Raw genomic sequence first — 13,047 nt, 5'->3', positions numbered from 1 at the left:
CTTTATCTATGGATTCAAGCATGCATGGTTTGAAAACATTTTTAAAAAGATATATAAATTCTAAAAAGTGAACCTTGATTTTAAAAAACCCCGATGACATAGTGGTTAAATGCTGGTATTGCAGCCACAAAGTTGTGAGTTCAGTCTCAGGGCTCCAAGGTTGCCTCAGCTTTCAATCCTTTTGTAGGTCGGTAAAATGAGTACCCAGCTTGTTGGGGGCAATTGGCATACAGATTGTAAACCACTTAGAGAGGGTTGAATGCACTGATAAGCAGTATAGAAATGTAAATGCTAAATGGGATTGATTTTGCCATTTTATATAAAGGACACCATTTTACTCTCTCCATTGTATTGAATGGGACTTGAACATCCATGGATTTTGGCAGATACTAAGGGCCCACTGTAGTATTTCCTAGCTTTGACTTGTTCTGGTTCTGACTTTGGATATGGTTTCTTGGACCTTATTTGCCTATGAAGTCCTATTGACTCACTAGAAAAGTTTATTGCAGGCCACAACTGAGTGGGTGGTGTCTACAGTAGTGGCGGTTGGTGGTTTCAATATCAATGGGGTGCTAAATTCACTCCAAATATAAGCCTGAACTTTAATGCAGCTATCCAATGTGCTTCACCATGGATAGCTGCCTTACTGTTTGGACTAAAACTTGGTGTGGAATCACCACCCTACTGAAAGTGGTCAGCAGTACTCCACAGCTCCTTCCCTCCTCCTCTATTATCCCATCTCTTCTATCCCTCTCCCCACACACCTGGAAGAGAAAATTATTCCACTCTTAGAAGAGGACTGAGGCATCCAGAAAGGAGGAGAAGTACTGGTTAAAGCCATTGTGATAGCCATAGCAGAGGATGGAGTAGTTGAAATTTTCCAGCTGAAAATCACAGGAGGGAATGCTTCTTGCTAGAAATATTTTCTTGTGCTGTTCGAGAGAACTCAGAGGGAGAGGATGGATGTTTTGTTTTATGTGTGGAGAGGCAGCAAAAACATTGCTCTAAAGAAGGACAATTATTTACAAAACGAACGAAGGTATTTCTCTAAAGAGAGCAAGCATGGTATAGTGGTTTGAGCGCTGGACTAGGATTCTGGACACCAGAGTTCAAATCCCGGCTTGTCCATGAAAACCTACTGGGTGACCTTAGGCAAGTTGCACTGTCTCAGCCTCAGAGGATGGCGATGGCAAACCCCCTCTGAAGAAACTTGCCAAGAAGACCCCATGATAGGGTCGCCATAAGTCAGAAATGACTTGAAGGTACACAACAATGACAACAACAACAACAACAACAACAACAAAGAAGGGAGAAGGAAGTAGCTGCCAGGAACTCAGCAAAGCAGCTGAGAAAGCCAAGAAAACCCCATGATACAGTCGCCTTATGGTTGCCATAAATTGAAAAGGCTTGAAGGCACACACACATGCATGAGTAATGGAACTGATTCAGTTCAACCTTTCTTATTCATATCTCACTATCAGATGCAAGATATTTCCTGTACAGAAGTTCCATTAACTTGCTTGCCACTAAAAAGAAGCAGCACAAATAATCCTTTATCATAAAAAGAGGAAGCCTATTTTTTACTGAAGAAAGAGAACTCATTTCTTGCTGCTGACTCACGGCTGGGTGATGCTGACCTGCCTTTCAGCAGCTGATGGTGGTGGTACTCTGACAGCAAATGCTGGCAAGGACAGTGTGGGGCCAGTCCTACCCGGAAGGCAGCTCTTCTGTTTTGTATGTACAATTTGGAGTTCTTCCGGAATCAAAATAAACAGCAGGAATCTAAACATTGGATCTATGTGTATCAAGATTTGATTTGATCGTTTGATCTACTTGACTGAAGTTGACCACAAAACCATGCTGGAAGACCTACAAATGCCTAGAGGAGTGTTTGTTCTAGGAACTTTGAGGTTCTCCAACACTATAGTCAACCCAGCAGAATTGTGTTGGAGGATTTAAGAGATTCCTAGAGAGAACATATTAATCAAAACCTTAAATAATCAAATCTGCAAAAATCAAAGCGGCAAATATGTAGGGCCAGCTGCATAATGACATTAACAAGGGAAGGAAAGCCAATCATTAAAAATCATTTAGTGGATGCTACATTTTCTAGGCATTTTCTTGCAGTTCTTGAGAAAGAAATCATGTCATTTGAAAGTTAAGATGAAAACTTAAAGTGGAAGGGAGGGGAGGAAGCCATTAAAAATCTCTATAAAGATATCCCAGCAGAATTCCTTCTGCAGTCTTGTATCTGATCCTTCGTAACCTTCAAAATGACACCACCATTCATTTATGCAGCACTTTTCATCCCAAAGGGTTTTAAACTTAATTTATGCAATCACTGTGGGAGTTGTGTAAATGGTTTGAGGGCATTAAATAACTAGGTGTCGACACCTGAATCACTTTGCCTTTTGTTAAGGAACAGTCAGAACTCAGGAATGAACTTGGCAGGCATTCTTCATTTTTAGAATTGTTTTATTAAGCCATTTTCATTAAATGCCAGGAAATTAGATGCATACACATTATATACCACAACAGTCGAATTAAGGGAAGACACTTTTATCAGGAAAATAGTTGCTGGTATTCATATCTTCTGGTCAGATGTGGGAAGTAACTTGTTATAAATATCTACTTATTTCTGACTAATTTCTTAATTGAATTAATCAGTAATAAAGTGATAATTTATGATAGCAACGCAATGAGCCAGTGTGGTGTAGTGGTTTGAGCACTGGTCTAGGGCTCTGGAGACCAGGGTTTGAATCCATGTTCAGCCATGGAAACTCACTGGGTGACCTAGAGCAAGTCACACTGTCTCAGCCTCAGAAGGCAGCAAAGGTAAAAATCCCTCTGAACAAAACTTTCCAAGAAAACCCCATGATAAGGTTGCTATAAGTCGGAAAGGACATGAAGGCACACAACCATAATGACAACTGAATGAAGGAGAAGTCCACTCCTTTTGTGTGTAACTGGAAGATGAATATCTTATGATTCATGTACTGGTTTGCATTACGCCTCATACTTCGTTGTGGACACTGAGGTGACAACACGGCAAATGAGAGAAAACCATGCTTTGTACCACAGGCTAGTGACTTGTATCTATTTTATTTGCTTTTGAGAAACAAGAAAGTAAATAGTTTTTATAACCTGAGACTATAAATGCTAACTAGGGCCTGTTTCACATTACATAATTATAGTACTTTCAGCCCACTTTAACTGTTATGGTTCCATCCTGTGGGTCCTAGCATTTGTACTTTGGTGAAGTGCTAGATCTTTCTGGCAGAGAATTCTAAATAATTCACAGAACTACAAAACCCATGGTAATATAGGATAGAGCTATGACAATTAGAAGAAGGCTCAAAGTACTATAATCATGTACAGTGGGTCCTTGGTATCTACTGTGGTTAGGTTCCAGGATCCCCCATGGATACCGAAATCTGTGATGCTCAAGTTCCATTATATACTGTATAATGGAGTAGTAAAATGGTGTCCCTTAGATAAATTTACAAATCTCAGAACTGCAAAGGTTGGAGCCTCGACAGTTGTGGTGGCATCAAAATGCTACAGCCGTAAAGTGTGCAAAAAAGCTAAACAGCCATCCTCAGGCCTTTTCCCTACTATACAATTGTTGTTGTTGAGTGCCTTCAAGTCATTTCCAATCAGCTTCTGGGCACAATACAAGATGTTGGTTATTACCTTTAAAGCCCTACATGGCTCGGGCCCAAGTTACTTACAGGAATGTCTCTCCCTACATAATCCGCCCAGTACACTTAGAACATCCGGGAAGAACTTGCTGGAATATTTCAACACCTGATTAATCAACTTCCCACAAAGCATTTACTGCCGCCCCCCAGGTTATGGAATAGCCTGCCGGAGGAGATCTGTCTTATCACCACCTTAGATGCCTTTAAGAAGGCACTTAAGACGGATCTCTTCCGGCGGACTTTCCCACTGGATTATGTATAGAAATCACGTTCAAGGTTCCACCCTGACTATGAGGACACTATGATTTGATGTTTGTATATTTTAAGGAACTAATAGGGATGTGTAATCCAGTATTAGGATTTTATCATGTGTTGAACTGTATTGTATTTTTAATGTTGTAATCCTGCTTCAATCCCTGGAAGAAGTGGGATATATATATAAAAATTATTATTAAAATATTATTATTGTTATTATTTCTGACTTATGATGACCCTATTAATGGGGGTTTCTTGGCTTCATACCTTGTATGAAGACTGGAAAAAAGGTTCCTATTACCATATTTTGAATACTTTGGAAAACTTATTTTATTGGGCTACAATTATCAAAATACTGAGACAATGCTGTCTGGAGGATTCTGGAAATTGTCTAGCATTATCTGATAGAGATTTTTTAAACACTTACAAAACTACAAACCCCAGGATTCCATAGGAACCAAGTGCTTTATTGTGTTGTGTGAAACCACTTAGTGTGCAACAGTCTGGGGGGGGGGGGAAGTATTTTCACAACTCATTGAAAATGTTGAAAAGCCATTGGTGGATATTGTAGCAATCCTATAACTCCTGGGAGTTGTAGTCCCAGAAAGTTACTTTGCAAGGTCTGATATTTTCTTATCTCTGGTGTGCCACATTTACTATAAAGGAGGGTGAAATAAATTACCCAACACATTGAAAACAAATTCAAAAACAGATTGAAAATTACCCCAACAAATAAACCGTGTTTTGCCATTCATCTTTGCCCACCTGCTTAGATGCCTGAAACTCTGCCTCTACTAAAGTGGCTTCCTGGAACCAGGAAAAGTCCTTTTTGTAAGGATTGAGTAAGGAAAATTGCTTTGAAATGTGAGCTTTGCACATGAAATGCACGAGACCTCAACAGCTTATTTCAATAAATTGCTTCTTAGCATGGATTTGGGTCATCTCCTCTTTAACTTCCCCAGGGAAGACAAACCTAGATTTCACAGAGTTAAACACAAAGGGTGAGGCCATTTTAATTTATACTGATACGCTTTTCTTGTATATTATGAAGGCATCATGCTTCTCACAACCCGTTCCCCCAGTTCTCTGTATTTGGCCCATATGTATCATGCTCTGTTCTTGAAATCAAATCTTTTTGCTATTCAACACTCTCTGAATAAACTGCTGCATGGAGAAAGCAGTAGCTTTGGGAGGAAAACAGCTGTGGGGGCAGAAAATTGCATCAGGAAACTTACATCAGTCCATAGCAGACTGGAGCCTCGCAGCTGATCTTTATTCAAAAGGGGGGGAATGTAAAGTTAAGTCGCTTTTTTGAAAAAAAGCACGATTGATTTAATACACAGCATGGCCCTATATCTGAAAAATGGAAAGCTTATGACAAAATTGTCAAGCTGGATCTGTGGAGAGAAACACATTTCCTTCACTGTCACAGCAGAACTCAATTCATGTCATAGTAGAACAGCTGCACAAAGAATAAGTGTGAAGAAATGAAACACGCATTTTATTATTTTCTGTGACAGTATTTAGAATACTCATTTACAGAGGAAATTTGTTCCCTCTTATGGTCCTTACAATTGATTATTGGAGTTTTTTTTTTTTTAATTGGCCCTTCTCTCTTGCAAAGTGATTTCATTTATGTGTTTCTTCTTGGCAATGTCTTTTGTAAGTTGCAGCTGTCACCTTCAGTGGATTCTGTGCCTTCTTTCTTCCTTACTTTGTTGGTGATCATGAGTAATTATGGTGTTAATGATGGTGTGATGAGATTAATGGAGCATGTATAGGTCAACCCCTTTAATTTAATTGCTTTAACTGTCTCAGAGCTTTTGTACTTACTTTTTTATCCATTTTCTTAATTCCACAATTTAAATACTCAATAAGATCTCAGTCTTTCCAACTGCACTACCTAAAGTCTCACTGTACAAAAGAACGGCAGCATTAGATTAAATAAGACAGGAAGGTCCTGGGATTTGCAATTTAAGCCAGTTCACAAATTGGTAGTTAATTAAACTTAATTTTGTGACGAGGAATAAGTTCTGAAGATGTTGCTTTAAATCCTTCTTTTCACATGCCACTTTGTTTGAAAGCTATAGGTATAAATTTTTGATTTCTCGAACAAGAATATGCAGCTGATGTAATAGAAAATTCTGTTTAATGTAGATTTGCCTAATTGCCTCACATATGTAGATTTATAGGTATGATAATTAAAATGTAACCAAGATTGTAGAGTTTGAAAGCTCTGCACAATTACATGGTTCTCTGTTGAACTTGAAACTACTTGGTGGTTTGTTTTGGTGCCTAACCAAAACCATTATTCATTTTTCTAGCCTCTTTCACTTCCTATGTCAGATATTATTATTGATTTTGGTCTGTAAAAAAGATGAAAGGTATTATACAGTAAAGTGAATTATACTGGGCAGTGGCAGGATACAGTGTCACCATGTTATACACACTAAAATTTAACCTCCCAACAAAAAAAACCAAACCCATTCACAGACGTATAAGCAGCAACCACAATGCATGCAGAGAAAATAATTTGCCTTGCTGGAATGCAGCAATAAAGTATGACTTATTACAAACATGAGCCTTTGCATTGTGTTTGACCTTTTCCTTCCTTCTCTGAGGAAGTACAAAACTAACAGATTAGAAAGTTCATCTTATGCTTTTTAAGTAGCCACAGTTGAAAGTTATGTCTGAACCTGGCTAGATTTTGGTTACTATTCATTGTGGCTTGTGCAAACTTTCTATTCAAGCTGCCTTGTTCTTGCCAACCAGAGCTAAAACAAGCTACTCTTTAGCATTTGGATTTTTGTTGTTGTTAACTGTCCTCAAGTTGATCTCAACTCATGGCGACTCTGTGGATGAGACATCTCCAAGACGCTGTCCTCCACTGCTCTGCTTAGGTCCTGTAAACTCATATCAGTGACTTCCTTAATAGAGTCCATCCATCTAACATGTGGCCTTCCTCTCTTTCTACTTCCCTCCATCTTATTGTTGTTTTTTCCAGTGAGTCTTGCCTTCTCATGATGTGTCCGAAGTACAACAGCCTCAGTTTTGTCATCTTGACCTCCAGAGAGATTTCTGGCTTGACCTGTTCTAGGACCCATCTATTTGTCTTTTTGGCCATCCACAGGATCCTCAGCACTCTTCTCCAGCACCACAAGTCAAATTACTTGATTTTCTTCCTATCTTCTTTCTTAACTGTCCAGCTCTTACATCCACAGATGACAATAGGAAATACAATGGCTTGCATGATTCTAGCTTTTGTGCTCAGTTGTACATCTTTGCATTTTAGGATCTTTTCTAGTTTTTTCATAGCTGCCCTCTCCATTCTGAATCTTCTTCTGATTTCCTGGCTGCAGTCTGCATTTCTATCAATGTTTGATCCTAGATATGAGAACTCTTTTACTATTTCTATTTTTTCATTGTCGTGGTGTCGTTAGTAGCGGGAGCATTCTCCACAATTATCTTCTCCTTTGCCATCCAGGAACAGTTACATGTAAATACCTTATTAAATCTGTTCAAGTGAGAAACAGTGGATCTCCACAATTATCTTCTCCTTTGCCATCCAGGAAAATTTACATGTAAATACCTTACTAAATTTGTTAAAATGAGATACAATGGAGCCTTGCCTTATGCGGGGGATCTGATCCTGACCCCCCCCCCCCATGTAAGACAAATCCCATGTAAGCTCGAGCCCCATTCAATATAATGGGGTTCGTGCTTGTGGTGGCGTGACATGTGCACCAGGTGCGCACACCATTCATTTAATGGCAACGTGGCTTCCGCATAAACAGGAAGCCACGTATGGTGCGGGCACACTGTATTTAACATAGAATTAACAGCATTTAGAAGATGATCATTGGACTAAACAGAATATATGGGTAGGGTCAGCCTACTTTGCTAGTTTTACTGTTTTGAGTCATGTCTGGTGAAATTACACATACAACAAACTAAAACTGTGGGCAGAGCCAGCATGGCATACTGGTTTGAATGTTGGACTATGACTCTGGAGACCAGGGTTCGATTCCCTGTTTGGCCATGTAACCCACTGAGTAACCTTGGGCAAGTCACATGCTCTCAGCCTCAGAGGATGGCAATGGCAAACCTCCTCTGAACAAATCTTGCCAAGAAAATCCCAGGATAGGTTAACCATAGGCTTGAAGGCACACAACCACAGCAAAACTGAAGGTGCTGTTAGAAAATCACGATGGATTCATGTGAAACAGCTTGTTCTGAATGGCCTTGTGTCAGTGGGATGCTGAGTCTTAGGTTCATGTGCTAGAGCAGAGAATGTGAGTAGGAGGGAATTTAATGAAAAAGAGAGAGGAGGAGATGGCGAGAAAGGAATGTTAGCGTTTGGAGGTCAGAGCTGTGGAGAAATTACACCCAGGGATGAGAGAAAGTACATTTAAAATTTCTGCTGTCAGGGATATTCTGTTCCTCAAAAACAGGCGCTGTCTTCACATGTTAGTCTTCACAACTTCCTGCCTCTGATTTCCAGTGTAAATGACAACAGAAAGGCATATGGACCGAGTAGGAGGGGAAGGAGCTTTCAGTTCAGTAGATAGCAACACCCAACAATGGGAAAGGAAACCGACAAAAGGCACGCAGCGAAAAAAAATTGAAAGGAAAATGAATACACCAGAGAACAGAGACCCAACACAATGAACCATATATGGCTCTTCTGGCACCAGGGTTACACAATCATTACTCTCCTTTGAAGAATTATGCAATAGTTGCAAGCCCAGACCCACTTCATGGGTTCATCCTGTTGATGATGATGATCAGCTTCATCATGACCATGGGATCAGCTGTATCACCTTACTGATCACCTTGCTGAAGTCTACGAAAGCTCACACTGCCAATTTCTTTCTTCCAGTTAGTCTCAAAGGTGCTACAAGATCTCTCTGTTACTGATTCTACAGACTAACACGGCTGTATCTTTGAATTCATATGCAACAGAGGCAGCCTCCTGTTCTCAAGGAGGTTACACTTTAAAATAGATAGTTGGGAAGTGACAGAGGAAGCTGATTTATACCAAATCAGACCTTTCATCTTGACCTTTATTATATACAATAATGTCTGAAGCTTCAGACAGGAACTTTGGCAGCCCTGCCAAACCTTTCCAGCCCTGGATTTTATTTTGCAGTAAACCATCCTAATTTATCACTGAATTACCGTAAAGAGGGAGCGAGAGACAAAGGGAAGAAGATGAGCAAATGGCTACAGTTGCCTACAGCTCAGTTACAGTCAGGAATGAGGACTGATAGGAAGTGTCCACATATTTAAGATTTTGACCCAACATAAAATGAGCCTGTTTGGAAGTCTTTCTCCTGTTATTATCTCAGGTAATTTGGAGAGGACAGAAGATATGGGCCTTTGTACTGACTGTTGGTTGTGTGGAATCAATTCCCTTCCAATTGAGGCTAGTTTGGTCCCATCCCTGTTGTCTACTTGTGTGTTTATTTCTGGGCACGTATAGGCCTTTTTATTAGCTTCTTGGCAAATGGCTGACTGTTGAGGAAGAGGCTTTTAATGGGGAGAAAGTGCTGCACCCCTTCTTTCACCATGATATGCTTTTAAATTGTTTTAATGCTGCCTTTTAATATGGTTGTCTTAATATGGTAATCCATTTAATCACTATGTTTTAATACTGTTACTCATTGTATTTTAGGGTTTTTCAAAATTATATGGTGATACATAATTAGCTGGGTCCCAGTGTTAGGGGAAAGGTGGAGATCTCTTTCTCTTTCTCAGTTTCTCTCTGTATGGAGATTGCATAGAGTTACACTGACATAATAATTGGGGAGAAATTTTTATTGTTTGAATTTGTACCTGCAGCTTCAGTACAAATATCTCTAGCACTGCATCTGCATTGCAGAAATAATGCAGATTGATGCCACTTTAACTGCCATGGCTCAATGCTGTGGAATCATGGGATTTGTAGTTTGTTGTGGCACTGGAGCTCTCTGACAGAGAAGGCTAAATATCTCACAAAGCTACAAATCTCACATTTTTCATAGCATTGAATCATGGCTGTTAAAACGCTGTCAAATGGCATTATTTTTGCAGTGCAGAAGCAGCCCAGGGCACCTTGATATATCAGGTAAAACAGAGCTAAATCTTTTTTTTAAACAATCCACAAAATGGAATAAAATAGTTGATGAATTTGTGGCATTAAAACAATTTCATCACCTGTTAAAAGGCCTTGGGGGGGGGGGGAACTTTGCCTAATGCTGAAAACAAATGCAGTTTTAAAGTTGTTCAAAGCACATGTTTATAACCATGTTGCTTTTGTCTCCTTCAAGTCAAGTTGCATTTCCACCTGCCTACTCAGTCAAGCTGTACTTCAATTGTAGTGACAGCAGTTTAAGTACTTCCTTTTGCTAAATAGTTGTGCACATGCCAAGGAAATAAGAATAATTTATTCCACAGTGAGACAGCAGAGAAAACAGTCAAAAAGATAACTTATTTACTGCTCAGATTATTGCAAAAGTAAACTGCTGCTCTTCAAAAGGGAAAGCGTTGACACATCCACAGTGAGATGCTACCACTTGGGATGAAATGTGACCTTTTAAAACACCTTGACATTCACACTATGTAGAAGACATCTGGGGAGAACGGCACAGAACTGAACATGCTGTACTTGCGAGAAAATAAGAACAGCAGGGATCTCATAATCCTTTCTTCCTTTAACATCCTTCCACAAGTATATTCTCAGACCTCTGCTCCACATGACGGTATTGTAATAAGTGGAAATCAAAGAATGTGTGTCTATTGTCACAAAGCAATGGTTGTACCTCATAAGGGAAACCATGTGGTTTTACGTCATCCAAACCTCCTTCTCTTCCTCTCATAATTCTGCTTCTCCTTTTTTCTGCCTCTTTCTTCATGTATGATGTTTTCAATGAGTATTTCCATTTTTCTCTTCTGGCACCTAGTTCTTACTGAGTTAATAAATCTGTAATCTGGGAAGTTTGTGATGACTCACATGATGTTCCAGCATGTGCAAATGTATCCACACATCGCCATATGCATGCAGGACCTATGCTAAGACATTCAAGGAATATGTATAGATCAAGGACAAATTCAGCATTGCTGTGCCACCTGTGTGTGTACATTCATGGATCATGCTTTTTTAAACAAATGAGGTAAGTTTCTGAGTGGAAAGTTTTGCACAAGGAGATTTCAAGCATATGAACGTCTCACTTGTAATCTTTTGTGGCATAACACCCCCATGGATGCATCACCTCAGGGAAAATTAGGCACGGTTCTTCCGACTCACTGAAAAATAAATTGCATTATTCATTTGCAATAGCACAAAAGAGGCAAATCACAGCACCCTAAATACTGAAAAAATCATCCTGGTCTCTATAAAAGCTACATACGCAAGGAGGTGCTCAGTAACAACAACTTTAATGGCAAATAAATAAATAAATGTTTCCTGTCTCTCCTCAAGGCTCAAGGCAGGGTACATGTTAAAACACAAATCACAATTATAGAAGAAAACACATAAAACCAAACAGGTAAAATGTAAAATACAATACAGTACGATAAAACATGAATTGAAACTCAGGAGATTCCCTAATCTCTCTTTGAAATTTGTGTAAAATTAGTGACAGAATGTTCTGGGAGGCTGAAGTCTACTGAAAACCAAAGTGATACCAAAGTGACAGACTACTGAGTACAGTCAAAGGCTTTCATGGCTGGCATCCATAGTCTTTTATGGGTTTTTCGGGCTATGTGGCCATGTTCGAGAAGAGTTTCTTCCTGATGTTTCGCCAGGATCTGTGGCTGGCATGAGAATGCTTGCCTGGGAGCTGGGAAAGCCTCTGGGAAACCACTCAGAGTCAGGGGCTTTCCCAGCAGATAATGATCACCAATTAGCAGACATTAATCCTCTTTTGCATTAGCCTCCCAGCCTGAGGCTGGCCATCAGCACAGAACAAGACACATGCAAATCACTCCTACATTCCCAGGCTCACACAGTATATATACACCCAGCTTTTTCCAGGCAAGCATTCTCTGAAGATACCAGCCACAGATGCTGGCGAAACGTCAGGAAGGAAATTTTTTAGAACATGGCCACATAGCTAGGGTTGCCATTCATCAGGACCTCCAAACCGGGACAAATGTAGGACAAAATTTTCAAATGTAGGACACTTTTTTTTGTGTGTCCTACATTTGAATAGGAGCCTCGCTGAAGGGAGGCTTTCCCTCCCAGCCTGGGCCCCCGCCCTCAGTGGGGGCGGAGCCTAAGCGGGGAGGGAATCCTCCCCTCAGCCTGGTGGCGGGGGCAATCCCGGGGGCGGGGGCAAACTGGGGCGGGACCGTGCGGACCCACCCCAAACCAGGAAAGTCCCGTCCCCAGGCGGGATATGGCAAGCCTACACATAGCCCAAAAAAACCACAAAAAACTACTGAGTACAGTTCAGTAGGAAGCTGCTCTTTACTTGAATTGGGGAAATGGTTTAACTCACAAGAGGTGTTGTCTAACCTACTGCTGAATGCTTGTGTATCTGTGACAGTTTCCTGAAACAGTGGATAGCGTTGATAATGTAATTCTCACTGTCGGTACATTCTGCATTTAATTTTTCTCTGGCATTATTGTCTACTTATTCCCCCCCCTTTCTCTCTCTGTGTGTGAGAGAGATTAAATTCTGAATATACACTAACATCTGATGTTAGACGATAGTCCACAAAAGCTTATACTATAATAAATGTGTTAAGTCTTTAACACAGAACTCTATTTGTGAAGTTGACGGCTTTCATGGCCGGCATTCATAGTTTTTTGTGGGTTTTTCGGGCTATGTGGCCATGTTAATAAACTTCTACAACATGGCCACATAGCCCGAAAAACCCACAAAAACCTACAGAACTCTTTCTTGTTTTTGCTAGAACAGGCTAACAAGGCTAGTTAACAGTTACAGCTACAAGGATTCAACCATAACTACAAAACTTAAAATCTTCACTTATGAACTTATTTTGAAACTGTAGAGATGCCATTATTCGAAATAGCAGTTTTCAGCACCGTAACTATTAACTGAATGTGGCTGGACTAATTTCAATATAAACACACATAGTACTGCAC

This window comes from Sceloporus occidentalis, unplaced genomic scaffold (genome assembly GCF_023333645.1).
Source record: "Sceloporus occidentalis isolate IW3139 unplaced genomic scaffold, rSceOcc1.0.p SCAF_7, whole genome shotgun sequence".
NCBI lineage: Eukaryota > Metazoa > Chordata > Lepidosauria > Squamata > Phrynosomatidae > Sceloporus > Sceloporus occidentalis.
The sequence above is the reverse complement of the archived record's forward strand: the minus strand, read 5'-3'. Positions refer to the sequence as shown.